Genomic DNA, 17,456 nt, shown 5'->3' with positions numbered 1-17,456 from the left:
TTTGTAAACATAGTGTCCAAAGAAGGGCCAGATGTGTACAGAATGGTGACGTCTGCGTAGAGGTGGATAACCAGCAGCAAGAGCGACATCATTGATATATATACAGAGAAAAGTATTTGCACGAGAATTTAACCTTGTGGCACCCCCATAGAGACTGTCAGAGGTCCGGACAACAGGCCCTCCGATTTGACACACTGAACTCTATCTGAGAGGTAGTTGGTGAACCAGGCGAAGCAGTCATTTGAGAAAGCAAGGCTGTTGCGTCTGCCAATAAGAATGCGATGATTGACAGAGTTTGAAAGCCTTGGCCAGGTCGATGAAGATGGCTGCACAGTACTGTCTTTTATCGATGGCGTTTTTTATATCGTTTAGGACCTTGAGCGTGACTGAGGTGCACCCATGACCAGCTCGGAAACCAGATTGCATAGTGGAGAAGGTACGGTGGGATTCGAAATGGTTGGTGATCTGTTTGTTAACTTGGCTTTCGAAGACTTTAGAAGGGCATGGCAGGGTGAATATAGGTCTCTAACAGTTTGGGTCTAGAGTGTCTCCCCCTTTGAAGAGGGGGATGACCGTGGCAGCTTTCCAATCTTTGGGGATGTCAGACGATACGAAAGAGAGGTTGAACAGACTAGTAATAGGGGTTGCAACAATTTTGGCGGATAATTTTAGGAAGAGATGGTCCAGATTGTTTTGAGCCCAGCTGATTTGTAGAGATCCAGATTTTTCAGAACATCAGCTGTCTGGATTTGGGTGAAGGAGAAGCAGTGGGCAGCTGGGAGGAGGTGCTCTTATTCTCCAACGTCCCAAAACTTTTTGGAATGAATGCTACAGGATGCAAATTTCTGTTTGAAAAAGCAAGCCTTAGCTTTCCTAACTGACTGTCACGATTTACTAGGAGTGGTGGGTGGAATCAGGCGCAGAGAGCAGGGTTCAGTAGATTGTCAATTTATTCTCCGGCGCACAAAAACGGTCACGCCAACACACAGGGCGCATACAATTGACCAGCCCAAACACAGGACCAAAATAGTCTGGAGAATAAACACGAAAAACCACCATACAACAGAGTAACAAAAAACAATCCCGCACAAAACAAGGGCGGGACAACCTACTATATATAAGGACGCTATAATTAAACTAAAATACACACAGGTGAAACTAATAAGACAAAACCAACAGACAAATGAAAAAGGGATCGGTAGTGGCTAGTAGGATGGTGACGACAACCGCCGAGCACCGCCCGAACAGGGAGCCAACTTCGGCGGAAGTCGTGACAGTACCCCCCCCCTACCTGACGCGCGGCCCCCGCAGCGCACCGCCACCGGCCTCGAGGACGACCCGGAGGACGAGGTGTCGGGCGATCCGGGTGGAGGCGGTGGAAATCTCTCAGGAGAGAAGGGTCCAAAATGTCCCCCACCGGAACCCAGCATCTCTCCTCCGGACCGTACCCCTCCCAGTCCACGAGGTACTGTAGGCCCCCCACCCAGTGTCTCGAATCCAGAATGCCCCGAACCGTGTACGCCGGGGACCCCTCGATGTCCAGAGGGGGCGGAGGGACCTCAGGCACCTCACCTTCTTGCAGGGGACCAGCCACCACCGGCCTGAGGAGAGACACATGAAACGAGGGGTTAATACGGTAATACCTAGGAAGTTGTAACCTGTAACACACCTCGTTTATTCTCCTCAGGACTTTGAACGGCCCCACATACTGCGGCCCCAGCTTCCGACAGGGCAGGCGGAGGGGCAGGTTTCGGGTCGAGAGCCAGACCCTGTCCCCCGGTGCAAACACGGGGGCCTCACTGCGGTACTGGTCAGCGCTCCTCTTCTGCCGTTCTCCCGCTATAACCTTAGTGAATCCTGAACGGCTTTCCAGGTGTCCTTGGAGCGCTGTACCCATTCCTCCACCGCAGGAGCCTCGGTCTGGCTCTGATGCCATGGGGCCAGAACCGGCTGGTAACCTAACACACACTCAAAAGGGGACAAGTTAGTTGAGGAGTGGTGTAGGGAGTTCTGAGCGAGTTCAGCCCAAGGAACATACCGTGCCCACTCACCAGGCCGGTCCCGGCAATAGGACCGCAGAAACCTGCCAACATCCTGGTTTACGCGCTCCACCTGCCCATTACTCTCGGGGTGAAAACCTGAGGTTAAGCTGACCGAGACCCCCAGTCTCTCCATAAACGCCCTCCACACTCTGGACGTGAATTGGGGACCCCGATCAGAAACAATGTCCTCAGGCACCCCATAGTGCCGGAAGACATGGGTAAACAAGGCCTCCGCAGTCTGCAGGGCAACGGGATGAGACGACAGGACTTAGAAAACCGATCCACACTGCGTTGGCCCACTCGAGGGCTCGCCCAGTCAAGCAGGAGACGAGGGCGCTCACGCTCTCCTCTCCGGAGGGAGCAGGACGCAGGTATAGGTCCAGTTGGAGAAGGAAACCCTGGCACCCAACCGCCGTTCCGTCATACTCCCGTGGGAGCGTCAGCCGAAGAGCCCCGGAGCCAGATGTGGTTGCAGGAGGTGCTGAAAGAGGGGGTGCTGGAGATGAGGTGGGAAGGCCACTCCTCTCCCATTGATCCATCCTCTCCATCATTTGGTCCATGGCCGAACCAATCCGGTGAAGCACGTTGGTGTGATGGAGGACCCTCTCCTCCATCGATGGGAGAGGAGAGGCGGCTGCTCCTTTGCCGGGTGCGGGATTCTGTCACGATTTACTAGGAGTGGTGGGTGGAATCAGGCGCAGAGAGTAGGGTTCAGTAGATTGTCAATTTATTCTCCGGCACACAAAAACGGTCACGCCAACACACAGGGCGCATACAATTGACCAGCCCAAACACAGGACCAAAATAGTCCGGAGAATAAACACACGAAAAACCACCATACAACAGAGTAACAAAAAACAATCCCGCACAAAACAAGGGCGGGACAACCTACTATATATAAGGACGCTAATTAGACAAAACCAACAGACAAACGAAAAAGGGATCGGTAGTGGCTAGTAGGACGGTGACGACGACTGCCGAGCACCGCCCGAACAGGCAGGGTTAGTCAACATCGGCGGAAGTCGTGACACTGACTGTGTATATTGGTTCCTGACTTGCCTGAAAAGTTGCATATCGTGGGGGCTATTCGATGCTAATGCAGAACGCCACAGGATGTTTTTGTGCTGGTGAAGGGCAGTCAAGTCTGGGGTGAACCAAGGGCTATATCTGTTCTTAGTTCTACATTTTTTGAATGGGGCATGCTTATTTAAGATGGTGAGGAATGCACTTTTAAAGAGCAACCAGGCATCCTCTACTGACCGGATGAGGTCAATATCCTTCCAGGATACCCAGGCCAGGTCGATTAGAAAGGCCTGCTCGCTGTTAGTGTTTTAGAGTGCATTTGACAGTGATGAGGGGTGGTCGTTTGACCACGGACCCATTACGGATGCAGGCAATGAGGCAGTGATTGCTGAGATCCTGATTGAAGACAGCAGAGGTGTATTTAGAGGGCGAGTCGGTCAGGATGATTTCTAAGAGGGTGCCCATGGTTATGGATTTGGGGTTGTACCTGGTAGGTTCCTTGATCATTTGTGTGAGATTGAGGGCATCTATCTTAGATTGTAGGATGGCCGGGGTGTTAAGCATATCCCAGTTTAGGTCACCTAACAGTACGAACTCTGAAGATAGATGGAGGGCAATCAATTCACTTATGGTGTCCAGGGCACAGCTGGGGCTGAGGGGGGTCTATAACAAGCGGCAACGGTGACATACTTGTTTCTGGAAAGGTGGATTTTTAAAAGTAGAAGCTCAAATTGTTTGGGCACAGACCTGGATAGTATGAAGAAACTCTGCAGGCTCTCTCTGCAGTAGATTGCAACTCTGCCACCTTTGGCAGTTCTATCTTGTTGGAAAATGATGTAGTTGGGTATGGAAATTTCAGGATTTTTGGTGGCCTTCCTAAGCCAGAATTCAGACATGGCTAGGACATCAGGGTTGGCGGAGTGTGCTAAGGCAGTGAATAAAACACATTTAGGGAGGAGGCTTCTGATGTTAACATGCATGAAACCAAGGCTTTTACAGTTACAGAAATCAACAAATGAGAGCTCCTGGGGAATGGGAGTGGTGCTGGGGGCTGCAGGACCTGGGTTAACCTCTACACAACCAGAGGAACAGAGGATGAGTAGGATAAGGGTACGGCTAAAAGCTATAAGAACTGGTCGTCTAGTGCGTTCGGAACAGAGAGTAAAAGGAGCAGATTTCTGGGCGTGGAAGAGTAGATTCAAGGCATAATGTACAGACAAGAGTATGGTAGCATGTGAGTACAGTGGAGGTAAACCTAGGCATTGAGTGACGATGAGAGGTTTTGTCTCTAGAGGCACCAGTTAAACCAGGTGAGATTGCCGCATGTGTGAGGGGTGGGACAAAAGGGCTATCTAAGGCATATTGGGCAGGGCTGGGGGCTCTACATTGAAATAAGACAATAATCACTAATCAAAACAGCAATAGACATGGCATATTGACATTAGGGAGAGGCATGTGAAGCAGAGTGATCATAATCCAATGAGTAGCAATAGGTGAGTCAGGGAGCCGATTCAGTAGTTACTACACCAGGCAAGCTGGAGACACGGCGATTCAGACAACTAGCGGGCCGGGCCTAGCAGATTGGCCTTCGGCGATGTCGTAACGGAAGAGTCTGTTGAGACCACCTCGGACGATTACGTCGGCAGACCAGTCGTGATGGATCTGCAGGGCTCCGTGTCGGTAGTAAAGGGTCCAGGCCAATTGGCAAAAGAGGTATTGTAGCCCAAGAATTGGCTGGTGGACCTCTTCGGCTAGTCAGGAGATGGGCTTAGCTCAAGGCTAGATCAAGGCTAACTGGTGCTTGCTTCGGGACAGAGATGTTAGCCAGGAGTAGCCACTCGGATTGCAGCTAGCTAGCTGCGATGATCCAGTGTAAAGGTTCAGAGCTTGCGGTAGGAATCCGGGGATGTGGTAGAGAAAAAACAGTCCAATATGCTCTGGGTTGATATCGCGCTGTGCAGACTGGCAGGTATTGACCGAGCTGAGACTGGCTGGTGTCCGAGTTAACGGTGAAGACCGCTAGCAGTGGCTAACTGACTACTAGCTAGTAGCTAGTTAGCTGGCTAGCTTCTGATGGGGGTTCCGGTTCTAAAGTATAAAAATAGCAGATCCGTACCACATTGGGTGAGAAGGGTTGCAGGAGTGTATATTCAGTGTGTAGATGGAAAGTGAGATTAAAATATATACGAAATATATACAAAAAAAACGAGGAAAACGATATTTGCATGGGACAGGACAAGACACACATCCGACTGCTACGCCATCTTTGAACCATTTTTGTTTCAGATTGTTTCAGAATTCTAGGCCTATATTGTAGACTAATTTGTGTTCTAGTAAATGGAGGACGTAGGCTTGGTGTACTATGATCTTACAGAATCATAGACATACACTGAGTGTACAAAACATTAGGCACACCTAACACCCTCCTAATATTGAGTTACCCCCCCCTTTTAACCTCAGAACAGCCTCAATTCGTCAGGGCAAGATGTCAAATGCGTTCCACAGGTATGCTAGCCCATGTTGACTCCAAGTTGGCTGGTAGTGGATCTCTACTTCAAATAGCTTGTTCAATTTCCTCCCACAGATGCTCAATTGGAATGAGATCTAGTGACTGGGCAGGACACTAGGGATTAACATGGATAACTAGGATCCTGGGACTGTCCTGGGAAAACTTAACATTTCCTGAAAAAAACTAATGCCAAGAACCGGGAAATGACAAAAACATCCCCAATGTCATACTAATACAACTCCACAAAATACATATGCGCAGCAGCAGATTAGCAAAAAAATGAATAGCACATTATCCAAACTGTCACACCCTGATCGGTTTTACCGGTCTTTGTGCTCGTCTCCAACCCCATCCAGGTGTCGCCCATCTCCCCCATTATCGCCTGTGCATTTATACTTGTGTTCTCTGTTTGTCTGTTGCCAGTTCATCTTGTCTTAATAAGAGGCATGTCTTAATAACAGTGTGTTTCACGTCTTCCTGCTTTCTCAAGTTTATGTTTCCTAGTTTCCCCGGTTCTGACCATTCTTCCTGCCCTGACCTTTAGTCTGCCTGTCATTCTGTACCTGCCTGACTCTGACCCAATTACGAACCTCTGCCTGCCCTGACCCAGAGCCTGCCTGTTGTTCTGTACATTATTGACGGACCTATTCCTGACCTTGACCTGTCTTTTGCCTGCCCCCTGTTTGGGCCAATAAACATATGTGATTCTAACTATCTGCATCTGGGTCTTATCCTGAGTTCTGATAGTACGAACTGGCCATGATAAGACTCAGCAGGTAGACCCGCTCCACAATGTTGTCTCCCAGAAAGGAGCCACCAATGGAAGACACGAGGAGTTACTGCAATGCCTTATAGTGGGATTCCTGACCCTGGCGGAATGCCATGACCAGGTGTTCGATACATTTATGGAGAAATTCAGCGGATTCTCTACAAGGCAGCAAGCCACACCATTATTTCTCCAGACTTTCAGCAGGCCCGCCACAAGCCTACTCCAGTGTCCCGAGATCCCTGCTTACATCATCTGGAGCATTACGCTGGAGATTCTGGAACCTGCCGGGCCTTTCTCTCCCAGTGCTCCCTGGCAACGGGGAGCTGCAGCCTTCTTTGTTCCCCTCGGACCGCTCGATGATAGCGTGCATCATAACGCTGATGTCCGGGAGGGCACTTGCCTGGGCTACGGCGGTGTGGAAGCAACAGTCTGCCGTCTGCCTCTGTCTGTAGGAGTTTGTGGCAGAAGTATGGAAGGTGTTCAAGTCTCCGTTGTCTGGGAGAGAGGCTGCTCATAAACTGCTCCAGCACAAGACTCCCATAGTGTGGCAGACTAGACGGTGGATTGTCACACGTTGTCGGCTGAGAGTGCCTGGAACCCGGAAGCATTGTTCGACATGTGCTTCACAGATTATCGGAGGTGATCAAAGATGAGCTCACAGCCTGGGAGTTGCCCATGGACCTCAACTCCCCCATAGCCTTGGCCATCTGGATCGATGGGCGGCTACGAGAACGTAGGAGGGAGAGGAAATCTTGCGTTGCTTTCACTCACACTCGATTCCCACCTCGACTCCCGGACTCCCAGAAAACCCAGAAGGCAGTTCCTGAGAAACTCTGACGTCACCCAAGTGCTCACGAGAATTGCAAAGGGCGGTCAACCCGCCTCCTCCAGAGCCCAAGCTACTGGGAAGGGCTCGATTGTCTCCAGATGAACGTTTACGCAGACTGAACACCAAGAGCTGTCTGTATTACGGGACTACAGAACATCATCATCACACCACCACAACCAGCCTGCAATGTTGACATGCGGCTTGATGGATGCATGTACTCGTGTGGTTTTCTCCAAAACCTAGTGCAGTCATAAAATTCGATCATGTCAGCCGACACTCAAGCCATCGGCTCTTCAGTTTCCACCTGAATTTGCGTATGCGAATAGACAACACTTTACAGTATCGAATGTTTTCTGGTAGGGAAACTGAGTCATATGCAATCTCATGCAGCACTCCACCAATCAGGCCTTCATGGTAGAGTGGCCAGACAGGGCAACTCCTCAGTAAAAGGCACATTATGGCCTGCTTGGAGTTTGCCAAAAGGCACGTAAAGACTCTCAGACCATGAGAAACAAGATTCTCTGGTCTGATGAAACCAAGATTGAACTCTTTGGCCTAAATTCCAAGCGTCACATCTGGAGGAAACCTGGCACCATCCCTACTGTGAAGCATGGTGGTGGCAGCATCATTCTGTGGGGATGTTTTTCAGCGGCAGGGACTGGGAGACTTGTCAGGATCGATGAATGGAGCAAAGTACAGAGATCCTTGATGAAAACCTGCTCCATAGCGCTCAGGACCTCAGACTGGGGTGAAGGTTCACCTTCCAACAGGAAATTTGCAAAAAATTATAAAACCTGTTTTCTTTGTTATTATGTGGTTTTGTTTGCTACACCATTACAGAACATAATGATGAGGGGGGGGATATTTAATCAATTTTAGAATAAGGCTGTAACTTAACATTTAGAAAAAGTCAAGGGGTCTCAATACTTTCCGAAGCTAGATTTGAGCAAAAGTATAAACAACTGTTTCACAAATCCTCTTGTTACTTTTGATAAACAAATGTATTGAGCTAGCGATCTGCCATTCTGGGCATTACATAATAGGCTGCACTAGCACAACTAGCTTGTGTCCACAACTAGTTAGCTTATAAATTTATCAACAAAACACAAAAAAAAAGCTTTATCCACTGCCTCTCACATTACCCAAAGCCAACAGTACAGTGGTACTGTAGGCTCAGCTGGAGCAATCCCTGAGTGAAAAGTAAATGGCAGCACTGCAAATAAATGCAATGCTAATTTGTGGTGAAGGTAAATCAAGTAACACTACTACCAAATATTTATATAACTAACCCAAGGTACTCTAATTTCTCCAATTAATATCTTTTTGCTGTCTTTTGTCACTTGAGTGGCCTCTATTGTCATAATGTGGAACTGAAGACTTGACTGTTTTGCGAGAACAAGGAGAAGTCCTTTGTCATGTATGGCCAAATGCTTAATTCGTAAGTTGATAACAGAAATTGACAGAAATATTTGAGTGAACATCTTATTTCAGGGTATAAGGGGAAGAGACATTACAGGCTATCCAAAAGAAAACCATCATCCTCCCCCTGGCAGATATCAGACCTAAATCATTAGATAATTCATAATCGGATAATCATAAATATATGCAGGTTTTATCACATCTCAGCGATATGCTGTCTTATATCAGGTGTTTGACACTTAAAAGCAAATCAAATTAGTGCATTAAATGACTAGAGTATACTGTACAGTGCGTGTCTGATTACAGGAGTTAAAAAAGCAGTAGCCGACTTTGAGCTAAGAATAAGTGCTAACAAAGTAACAAGAAGCAGACCCCTAAACAGTAATAGGACAATAATAAATATAGGATATCTTCAAAAAACAAAAAAGTGAGGAAAACCTATGTGCAACTATAACACATTGACGAGATTGGTTTGACATGAGCGAGACATACTGTAAGAACAATGTGCTGGTGTTACATCGATACATATATCGGGTATATCGGGCTTCGATACAATACAGGAACGATACTTTTTAGGGTAAACCTACCTAACCACACTAAGGATGATTACAGTTGAACACAATGTACATCTGTTGAGGCAGGGAACTTTGGCTAGCTCCGTTATGGCCCACTTAACCCCTTAGATTCTGCCTCTCAAATGAACATGCAGATGCAACAAAATAGTGAAATAAAATGTTCAAAGGTTATGGGGTGGCAATATGTGCTTTGCCCAACTGAACCCCTTCTGCAGAATCCATACTGGGACCTGTAAGATAATGCACACAGAGATGGTGCATTGGCTGCAAAATGTACACTTATAACACACAGAAACATCCAATAGCACATTTCATTACCTCACAGAACATAACTGTTGAGATGAAGTAGTAGGTGCCTGCGTCAAAGTCCTTGCCATGCGATGACTCTGTATATCTTCCTTATGAGGGAGATTGCAGGATGAGCAAACTTGGACCCTTCTTGTCTCATCCTGAAGGATCCAGCCACTTGCTCATCCGGTCATTTGTGACTGTGCCGTAGGGAAAGCTCTCGGTATGCAATATAATAGTTAAGTGAAAGGGTACTGTTAGTCATGCAAATTGTAGTTTAGGGACTCATCAAGACAAATTTTTTCAGACAAGAAAATTGTCTCAATGTCTTTGTCAGTGAGGGCATCAACGCCGAAGTGGCGGTGGAGAGCAAGTGTTCTGGAAAATTCCAAGTAATAAAGGTCATTTTTTATTGATCAAATGTTGTATTCCAATAGCAAAATTATGCATCAAGTACGAGGTGGACTTCAATTACATACCTGTCATATGTCATCGTCGTCACCACATACTCTGCCAGAGACGCAGCATGGTATCAACAAAGATGCCACAATGCTGACTCATCGAGATCCCGTGTCTCCACCACAAGGCCGTGAGTTCTGCCATCTACATAAGCAACAATATGATTGAGTTGAACATCTTCATTCAGACCCTTGGTTCAGAACCTGGAGCACAGGCTGCGTATTTAAATAGAGCGATGGCTTCCGGAGCAAACAAAGACTCCAGTTGTCAGAATCCGTCTGAGCCTGGCTCCATTCATTCGGATCCCAGACGTTCCTGAAGGCATTGCTGCAATAAAATACAGGATATTGTTATGTAGCCCTGTACAATCGTACCCAGCAACTTTTGCTAATGTTTTGTTGTCTGAGTGAGGGATATGCTGAACATTTATGTTTTGAAAGATGACATTATAAATACCACTGATGTCATACAAGAAAGCAAAACACCTGTGAGTCCAAATGTGCACATTTCCATTTCATAAAACTCGTCATATACAGTCTCAACGTTTATGATCACTATGTTTGATGTACAGTTACAAGATGACATGGCACCATACCCTGGGTTATTCTGAACAGAATCAGCGTGTTTGTCTATTGTGAAGAAAATTCACCATGGCACACACACCTGAATGCACTCATAATGACTCCTTCTAGTAGCACCAAAATTGTGATCCGTTTCCCTGAAATGTATTGTGAAAGCCTAACACCAATATCGTATTTTATAACTTCACTAGTCATGTTGGTAATAGAACAATCTTTCAAATGATGCCCACCTTACCCAGATTGTGATTTTACAATGGACCCTTCCTGAGGACGCGGCTGGGCCGGCAGCCTTGTGAGGGTTAACACGTTTAAATGTTTTACTCACGTTGGCTGCAGTGAAGGAGAGCCCGCAGGTTTTGGTAGCAGGCCGTGTTGTCCTCAAAGCAAGCAAAGAAGTTGTTTAGTCTGTCTGGGAGCAAGACATCGTGGTCCGTGACGGGGCTGGTTTTCCTTTTGTAATCCGTGATTGACTGTAGACCCTGCCACATACCTATCGTGTCTGAGCCGTTGAATTGCGACTCTACTTTGTCTCTATACTGACGCTTAGCTTGTTTGATTGCCTTGCGGAGGGAATAGCTACACTGTTTGTATTCGGTCATGTTTCCGGTCACCTTGCCCTGATTAAAAGCAGTGGTTTGCGCTTTCAGTTTTCGGCGAATGCTGCCATCAATCCATGGTTTCTGGTTAGGGAATATTTTGATAGACGCTGTGGGTACAACATCACCCATGCACTTGCTAATTAACTCGCTCACCAAATCAGCATATTCATCAATGTTATTGTCCGACGCTATGCGGAATATGTCCACGTGATCTAAGCAATCTTGAAGCATGGAATCCGATTGTTCGGACCAGCGTTGAACAGACTGAGCATGGGCGCTACCTGTTTTAGTTTCTGTCTATAGGCTGGAAGCAACGAAATGGAGTCGTAGTCAGATTTTCCGAATGGAGGATGGCTTTATATGCGTAGTGGAAATTAGAATAACAATGATCCAGGGTTTTGCCAGCCCGGGTCGCACATTCGATATGCTGATCAAATTTAGGGAGCCTTGTTTTCAGATTAGCCTTGTTAAAATCCCCAGCTACAATAAATGCAGCCTCAGGATATGTGGTTTCCAGTTTACATAGAGTCGAATGAAGTTCTTTCAGGGCCATCAATGTGTTTGATTGGGGAGGGATATACACGACTGTGATTATGATCGAAGATAATTATTCTAGATAATGCGGTCGGCATTTGATTGGTATTCTAGGTCAGGTGAAAAAAAGGACTTGAGTTCCTGTATGTTGTTATGATCACACCATGTCTCGTTAATCATAAGGCAAACACCCCCGCCCTTCTTCTTACCAGAGAGATGTTTGTTTCTGTCAGCGCGATGCATGAAGAAGCCGGGTGGCTGTACCTACTCTGATGACGTATCCCGAGTTAGCCATGTTTCCGTGAAACAAAGAACGTTACAATCTCTGATGTCTCTCTGGAAGGCAACCCTTGCTCAGATTGTCTACCTTGTTGTCAAGAGACTGGACATTGGCGAGTAGTATGCTCGGAGCGGTGCGTGATTTGCCCGTCTACAGAGCCTGACCAGAGCCTGACCGCTCCGTCTGCCCCTTCTGCGGCGCCGTTGTTTTGGGTCGCCGATCCATTGTCCTGGGTGGTGGACCAAACAGAGGAGCCGCTTCGGGAAAGTCGTATTCCTGGTCGTAATGTTGGTGAGTTGACATTGCTCTTATATCCAATAGTTCCTCCCGACTGTATGTAATATAAGCTAATATTTCCTGGGGTAAGAATGTCAGAAATAATACATTTAAAACAAATACTGCATAGTTTCCTAGGAACGCGAAGCGAGCATCTCTGTCGATGCCGGAAGTTAGAGGATGCACAGACCAGCTGGCTGGTGTGTTTACGGACATATTCAATCAATCCTTATCCCAGTCTGCTGTTCCCACATGCTTCAAGAGGGCCACCGTTGTTCCTGTTCCCAAGAAAGTGAAGGTGACAGAGCTAAATGACACTCACTTCCGTCATCATGAAGTGCTTTGAGACTAGTCAAGGACCATGTCACCTCCACCCTACCTGACACCCTAGACCCATTCTAATTTGCTTACCGCCCCAATAGGTCCACAGATGACGCAATCGCAATCACACTGCCCTAACCCATCTGGACAAGAGGAATACCAATGTAAGAATGCTGTTCATCGACTACAGCTCAGCATTTAACACCATAGTACCCTCCAAACTCGTCATCAAGCTCGAGACCCTGGGTCTCGACCCCGCCCTGTGCAACTGGGTCCTGGACTTCCTGACGTGCCGCCCCCAGGTGGTGAGGGTAGGTAACAACATCTCAATTCAGCTGATCCTCATCAATGGGTTCCCACAAGGATGTGTTCTCAGCCCTCTCCTGTACTCCCTGTTCACCCACGGCTGCGTGGCCATGCACGCCTCCAACTCAATCATCAAGATTGCAGACGACACTACAGTGCTAGGCTTGATAACCAACAACGACGAGACGACCTACAGGGAGGAGGTGAGGGCCCTCGGAGTCTGGTGTCAGGAAAATAACCTCACACTCAATGTCAACAAAACAAAGGAGATGATCGTGGACTTCATGAAACAGCAGAGGGAGCAGCCCCCCATCCACATCGACGGGACAGAAGAGAAGAAGGTGGAAAGTTAAGTTCCTCGGCGTACACATCACGGACAAACTGAAATGGTCCACACACACAGACGGCGTGGTGAAGAAGAATTTGAGTCCCTGACGGAGTAGTGTGTTACTGATGGTAGGCTTTGTTACTTTGGTCCCAGCTCTCTGCAGGTCATTCACTACGTCCCCCCGTGTGGTTCTGGGATTTTTGCTCACCGTTCTTGTGATCATTTTGACCCCACGGGGTGAGATCTTGCGTGGAGCCCCAGATCGAGGGAGATTATCAGTGGTCTTGTATGTCTTCCATTTCCTAATAATTGCTCCCACAGTTGATTTCTTCAAACCAAGCTGCTTAACTATTGCAGATTCAGTCTTCCCAGCCTGGTGCAGGTCTACAATTTTGTTTCTGGTGTCCTTTGACAGATCTTTGGTCTTGGCCATAGTGGAGTTTGGAGTGTGACTGTTTGAGGTTGTGGACAGGTGTTTTTTATACTGATAACAGGTTCAAACAGGTGCCATTAATACAGGTAACGAGTGGAGGACAGAGGAGCCTCTTAAAGAAGAAGTTACAGTGTTACGGTTTTCTTCTGGTGAAAGAGAGGCGGACCAAAACGCAGCGTGGTTATTTATAAACATCTTTAATAAAGATGATAACGTGAACAATATACTTATACAAAACAAGAAAACGTGGAAAACCGAAAACAGTCCTAACTGGTGCAAAACACAGAGACAGGAACAATCACCCACGAAATACCCAAACAATATGGCTGCCTAAATATGGTTCCCAATCAGAGACAACGATAAACACCTGCCTCTGATTGAGAACCACTCTAGGCAACCATAGACTTTCCTAGACAACTCTACTAAACACAACCCCATAAATCTAATAAACCCCTAGACAAGACAAGACACATAAATCACCCATGTCACACTCTGGCCTGACCAAAATAATAAAGAAAACACAAAATACTAAGGCCAGGGCGTGACATACAGGTCTGTGAGAGCCAGAAATCTTGCTTGTTTGTAGGTGACCAAATACTTATTTTCCACCATAATTTGCAAATAAATTCATTAAAAATCCTACAATGTGATTTTCTGGATTTTTTTTCTAATTTTGTCTGTCATAGTTGAAGTGTACCTTTGATGAAAATTACAGGCCCCTCTCATCTTTTTAAGTGGGAGAACTTGCACAATTGGTGGCTGACTAAATACTTTTTTGCCCCACTGTAAATTGTTTTGTAATGGTTGACCACAGCAGAGTTCAATATTATAGAATGTGTGTGTGTGTGTCAGTATCCTTACAAATATGAAAATCTGCATACTGTAAGACACAGATATGGGTAAGAATAAAGTAATATTCTCTCTAACACTTTAAATGTTTGGGGTGGACCTCATCCGACCATTCACAAAATCCAGCAATGGCAACAGCTAGTGTCTGACGGCGAACGATACCAGGAACGGTGGGAGAACAACCTGAAGGTAATTCTCTTTGCACACAACAACAGCATCCCGGCCTCACCGAGTACGGACAGGAGCCGCAGCTGTTGACTGAGGTAAACAATGCAATTGTATAAACAATGATTGCATATACTGTAGACTTTGAAATTTGTGATTGACTATAATGTACTTTCAGATCACTGTTGTTGAACCAGATCAGAACACCTTTGAGGACCACATTCAAGCACGGACTAAGAAGGATGTGGAGGTTTTTGACCAGGTAAATTTTTTTATTTATTTTCTGGCCCTCCAAGAGATATGTAAGAAATGTATTTGTAATATGAAATATAATTGCATATATTCCTGTTATCAATCAGGGTGAGACTGAACATCGAAAAGGCAAAGGAGAAACAGAAGGAGAGCTACCGGAGGAGAATCAATGAGACCAAGTGCTTCGACATCCGGGCAAATTACTTGGTTTGGAAGAAGGAAGAAATTATGGCAAGACCTGGGGACCAGCTTACGGTAGGCTATACCTTCCAAAACTGTTGAAAAGTGCAAATCAAATTTACAACCCTGCACTAATTCATAAAAATGTCTCACAGTAAAGTTTAACCTGTGTGTTTGCTTGTTTACGTCTCTAGACCCAGGTCCTTAACGATATCATAACCGCCATCGATAAGAGACATTACTGTGCAGCTTTATTGATCGACCTGGCCAAGGCTTTCGACTCTGTCAATCACCACATTCTTATTGGCAGACTCAACAGCCTTGGTTTCTCAAATGATTGCCTTGCCTGGTTCACCAACTACTTCTCTGATAGAGCTCCGTGTGTCAAATCGACTTAGAATACGTGGATAACTACAAATACCTTGGCTAGATTGTAAACTCTCCTTCCAGACTCACATTAAGCATCTCCAATCAAAAATGAAATCTAGAATCGGCTTCCTATTTCTCAACAAAGCTTCCTTCACTCATGCTCCCAAACATACCCTCGTAAAACTGACCATCCTACCGATCCTTGACTTCGGCTATGTCATCTATAAAATAGCCTCCAACACTCTACTCAGCAAACTGGATGTTGTCTATCACAGTGCCATCCATTTTGCCACCAAAGCCCCATACACTACTCACCACTGCGACCTATACGATCTCGTTGGTTGGCCCTCGCTTCATACTCGTCACCAAACCCACTGGCTACAGGTTATCTACAAGTCTCTGCTAGGTAAAGCCCCGCCCTATCTTAGCTCGTTGGTCACCATAGCAGCACCCACTCGTAGCACGCGCTCCAGCAGTTATATCTCACTGGTCACCCCCAAAGCCAATTCCTGCTTTGGTCGCCTTTCCTTCCAGTTCTCTGCTGCCACTGACTGGAATGAACTGCAAAAATTACTGAAGCTAGAGATTCCCATCTCCCTCACTAGCTTTAAGAACCAGCTGTCAGTACAGCTCATAGATCATTGCACCAGTTCATAGCCCATCTATATTCAGCCCATCTATCTACCTCATCCCCATACTGTATTTATTTATTTAGCTCCTTTTGCACCACAGTATCTCTACTTGCACATCCATCTTTTGCACATTTACCATTCCAGTGTTTAATTGTCATATTGTAATTACTTCGCCACCATGGCCTATTTATTGCCTTAACTCCCTTATTTGACCTAATTTCCACTCACTGTATATAGACTTTGTTTTCTTTTTTTCTACTGTATTATTGACTGTATGTTTTGTTCATTCCATGTGTAACTCTGTGATGTTGTATGTGTCAAACTGCTATGCTTTATCTTGGCCAGGTCTCAGTTGCAAATGAGAACTTGTTCTCAACTAGCCTGGTTAAATAAAGGTGAAAAAAAAGAAGAACAAAACTGCTCCTGTTCTCCAGGACCTAGGGGTTCTGCCCAACACCCAGGCCTGGATCCACCTGATGTCCTCCATTACCAACCACCCTCCAACTTTTCATTACATCATCTACAGATACTCTTATTGTCATGTTATTATATGCCAAGAAAGTGGCCTTGCTCTATCATACTGGGCACACTATGTGAGATAACACTAGTACTGCAAACACTTAGAACAAAGAGAGCAGCAGGCCCTGGACTTTTCAGCCTCTCTCTTCAAGTCCCCCTTCCAAGACTGGCTGCCTGTTGAAAACAAGTGACAGGCATAACCTCCCACCCACACAGCAACCTCCTCTATATCCCACGCACCAGAATTGAGTATTTTAGTCTATGATTGCCAAAAAAATGGCACAACTGTACCCAAAACATATCAACGTTTATATATAAAAATCTTAAATACTACCAGGTTGGTTTTCACAGCTGTTTCACAAGGTGTTCATTTTTGTAAGTTGTAAGGTTTCCTTTGAGGGTATTTATTAGTTCCAGCAGCCTAGGGGTTAGAGTGTTGGACTAGTAACTGAAAGGTTGCAAGATCGAATCCCCAAGCTAACAATCTGTCATTCTGCCCCTGAACAAGGCAGTTCCTATGCCAATCATTGAAAATAAGAATTTGTTCTTAACTGACTTGCCTAGTTAAATAAAGTTTTATTTTTATTTTTTATAAATAAATAAATATCCTAGGACCTACAATAGATACATATATATTCAACATCAAGGGTGTACTAATGAGCAATGCAAGAAATTATATTATTTCAGTGTAATAATAGGGCAAATACTGACTTTGTAATCTGTAAGGTAAGTAACATTAATGTGTCAAGCAGATTACATTTTCTTAGCTATTTCCGAAATGTAGTAAAGTTTAAGACATGGATGTTATGTTGTTGTAATGTTAACAAGATGCCCAAAAGTAGTTAGAAGTAATGTTTTCATTTTATTAGCTGAATACAACTTGTTTAAACAGCTACATTTTTGCGGAAATCAGCCTTAT

This window comes from Oncorhynchus nerka, linkage group LG7 (genome assembly GCF_034236695.1).
Source record: "Oncorhynchus nerka isolate Pitt River linkage group LG7, Oner_Uvic_2.0, whole genome shotgun sequence".
In the NCBI taxonomy this organism is placed as follows: domain Eukaryota; kingdom Metazoa; phylum Chordata; class Actinopteri; order Salmoniformes; family Salmonidae; genus Oncorhynchus; species Oncorhynchus nerka.
This window is presented reverse-complemented; position numbering follows the sequence as displayed.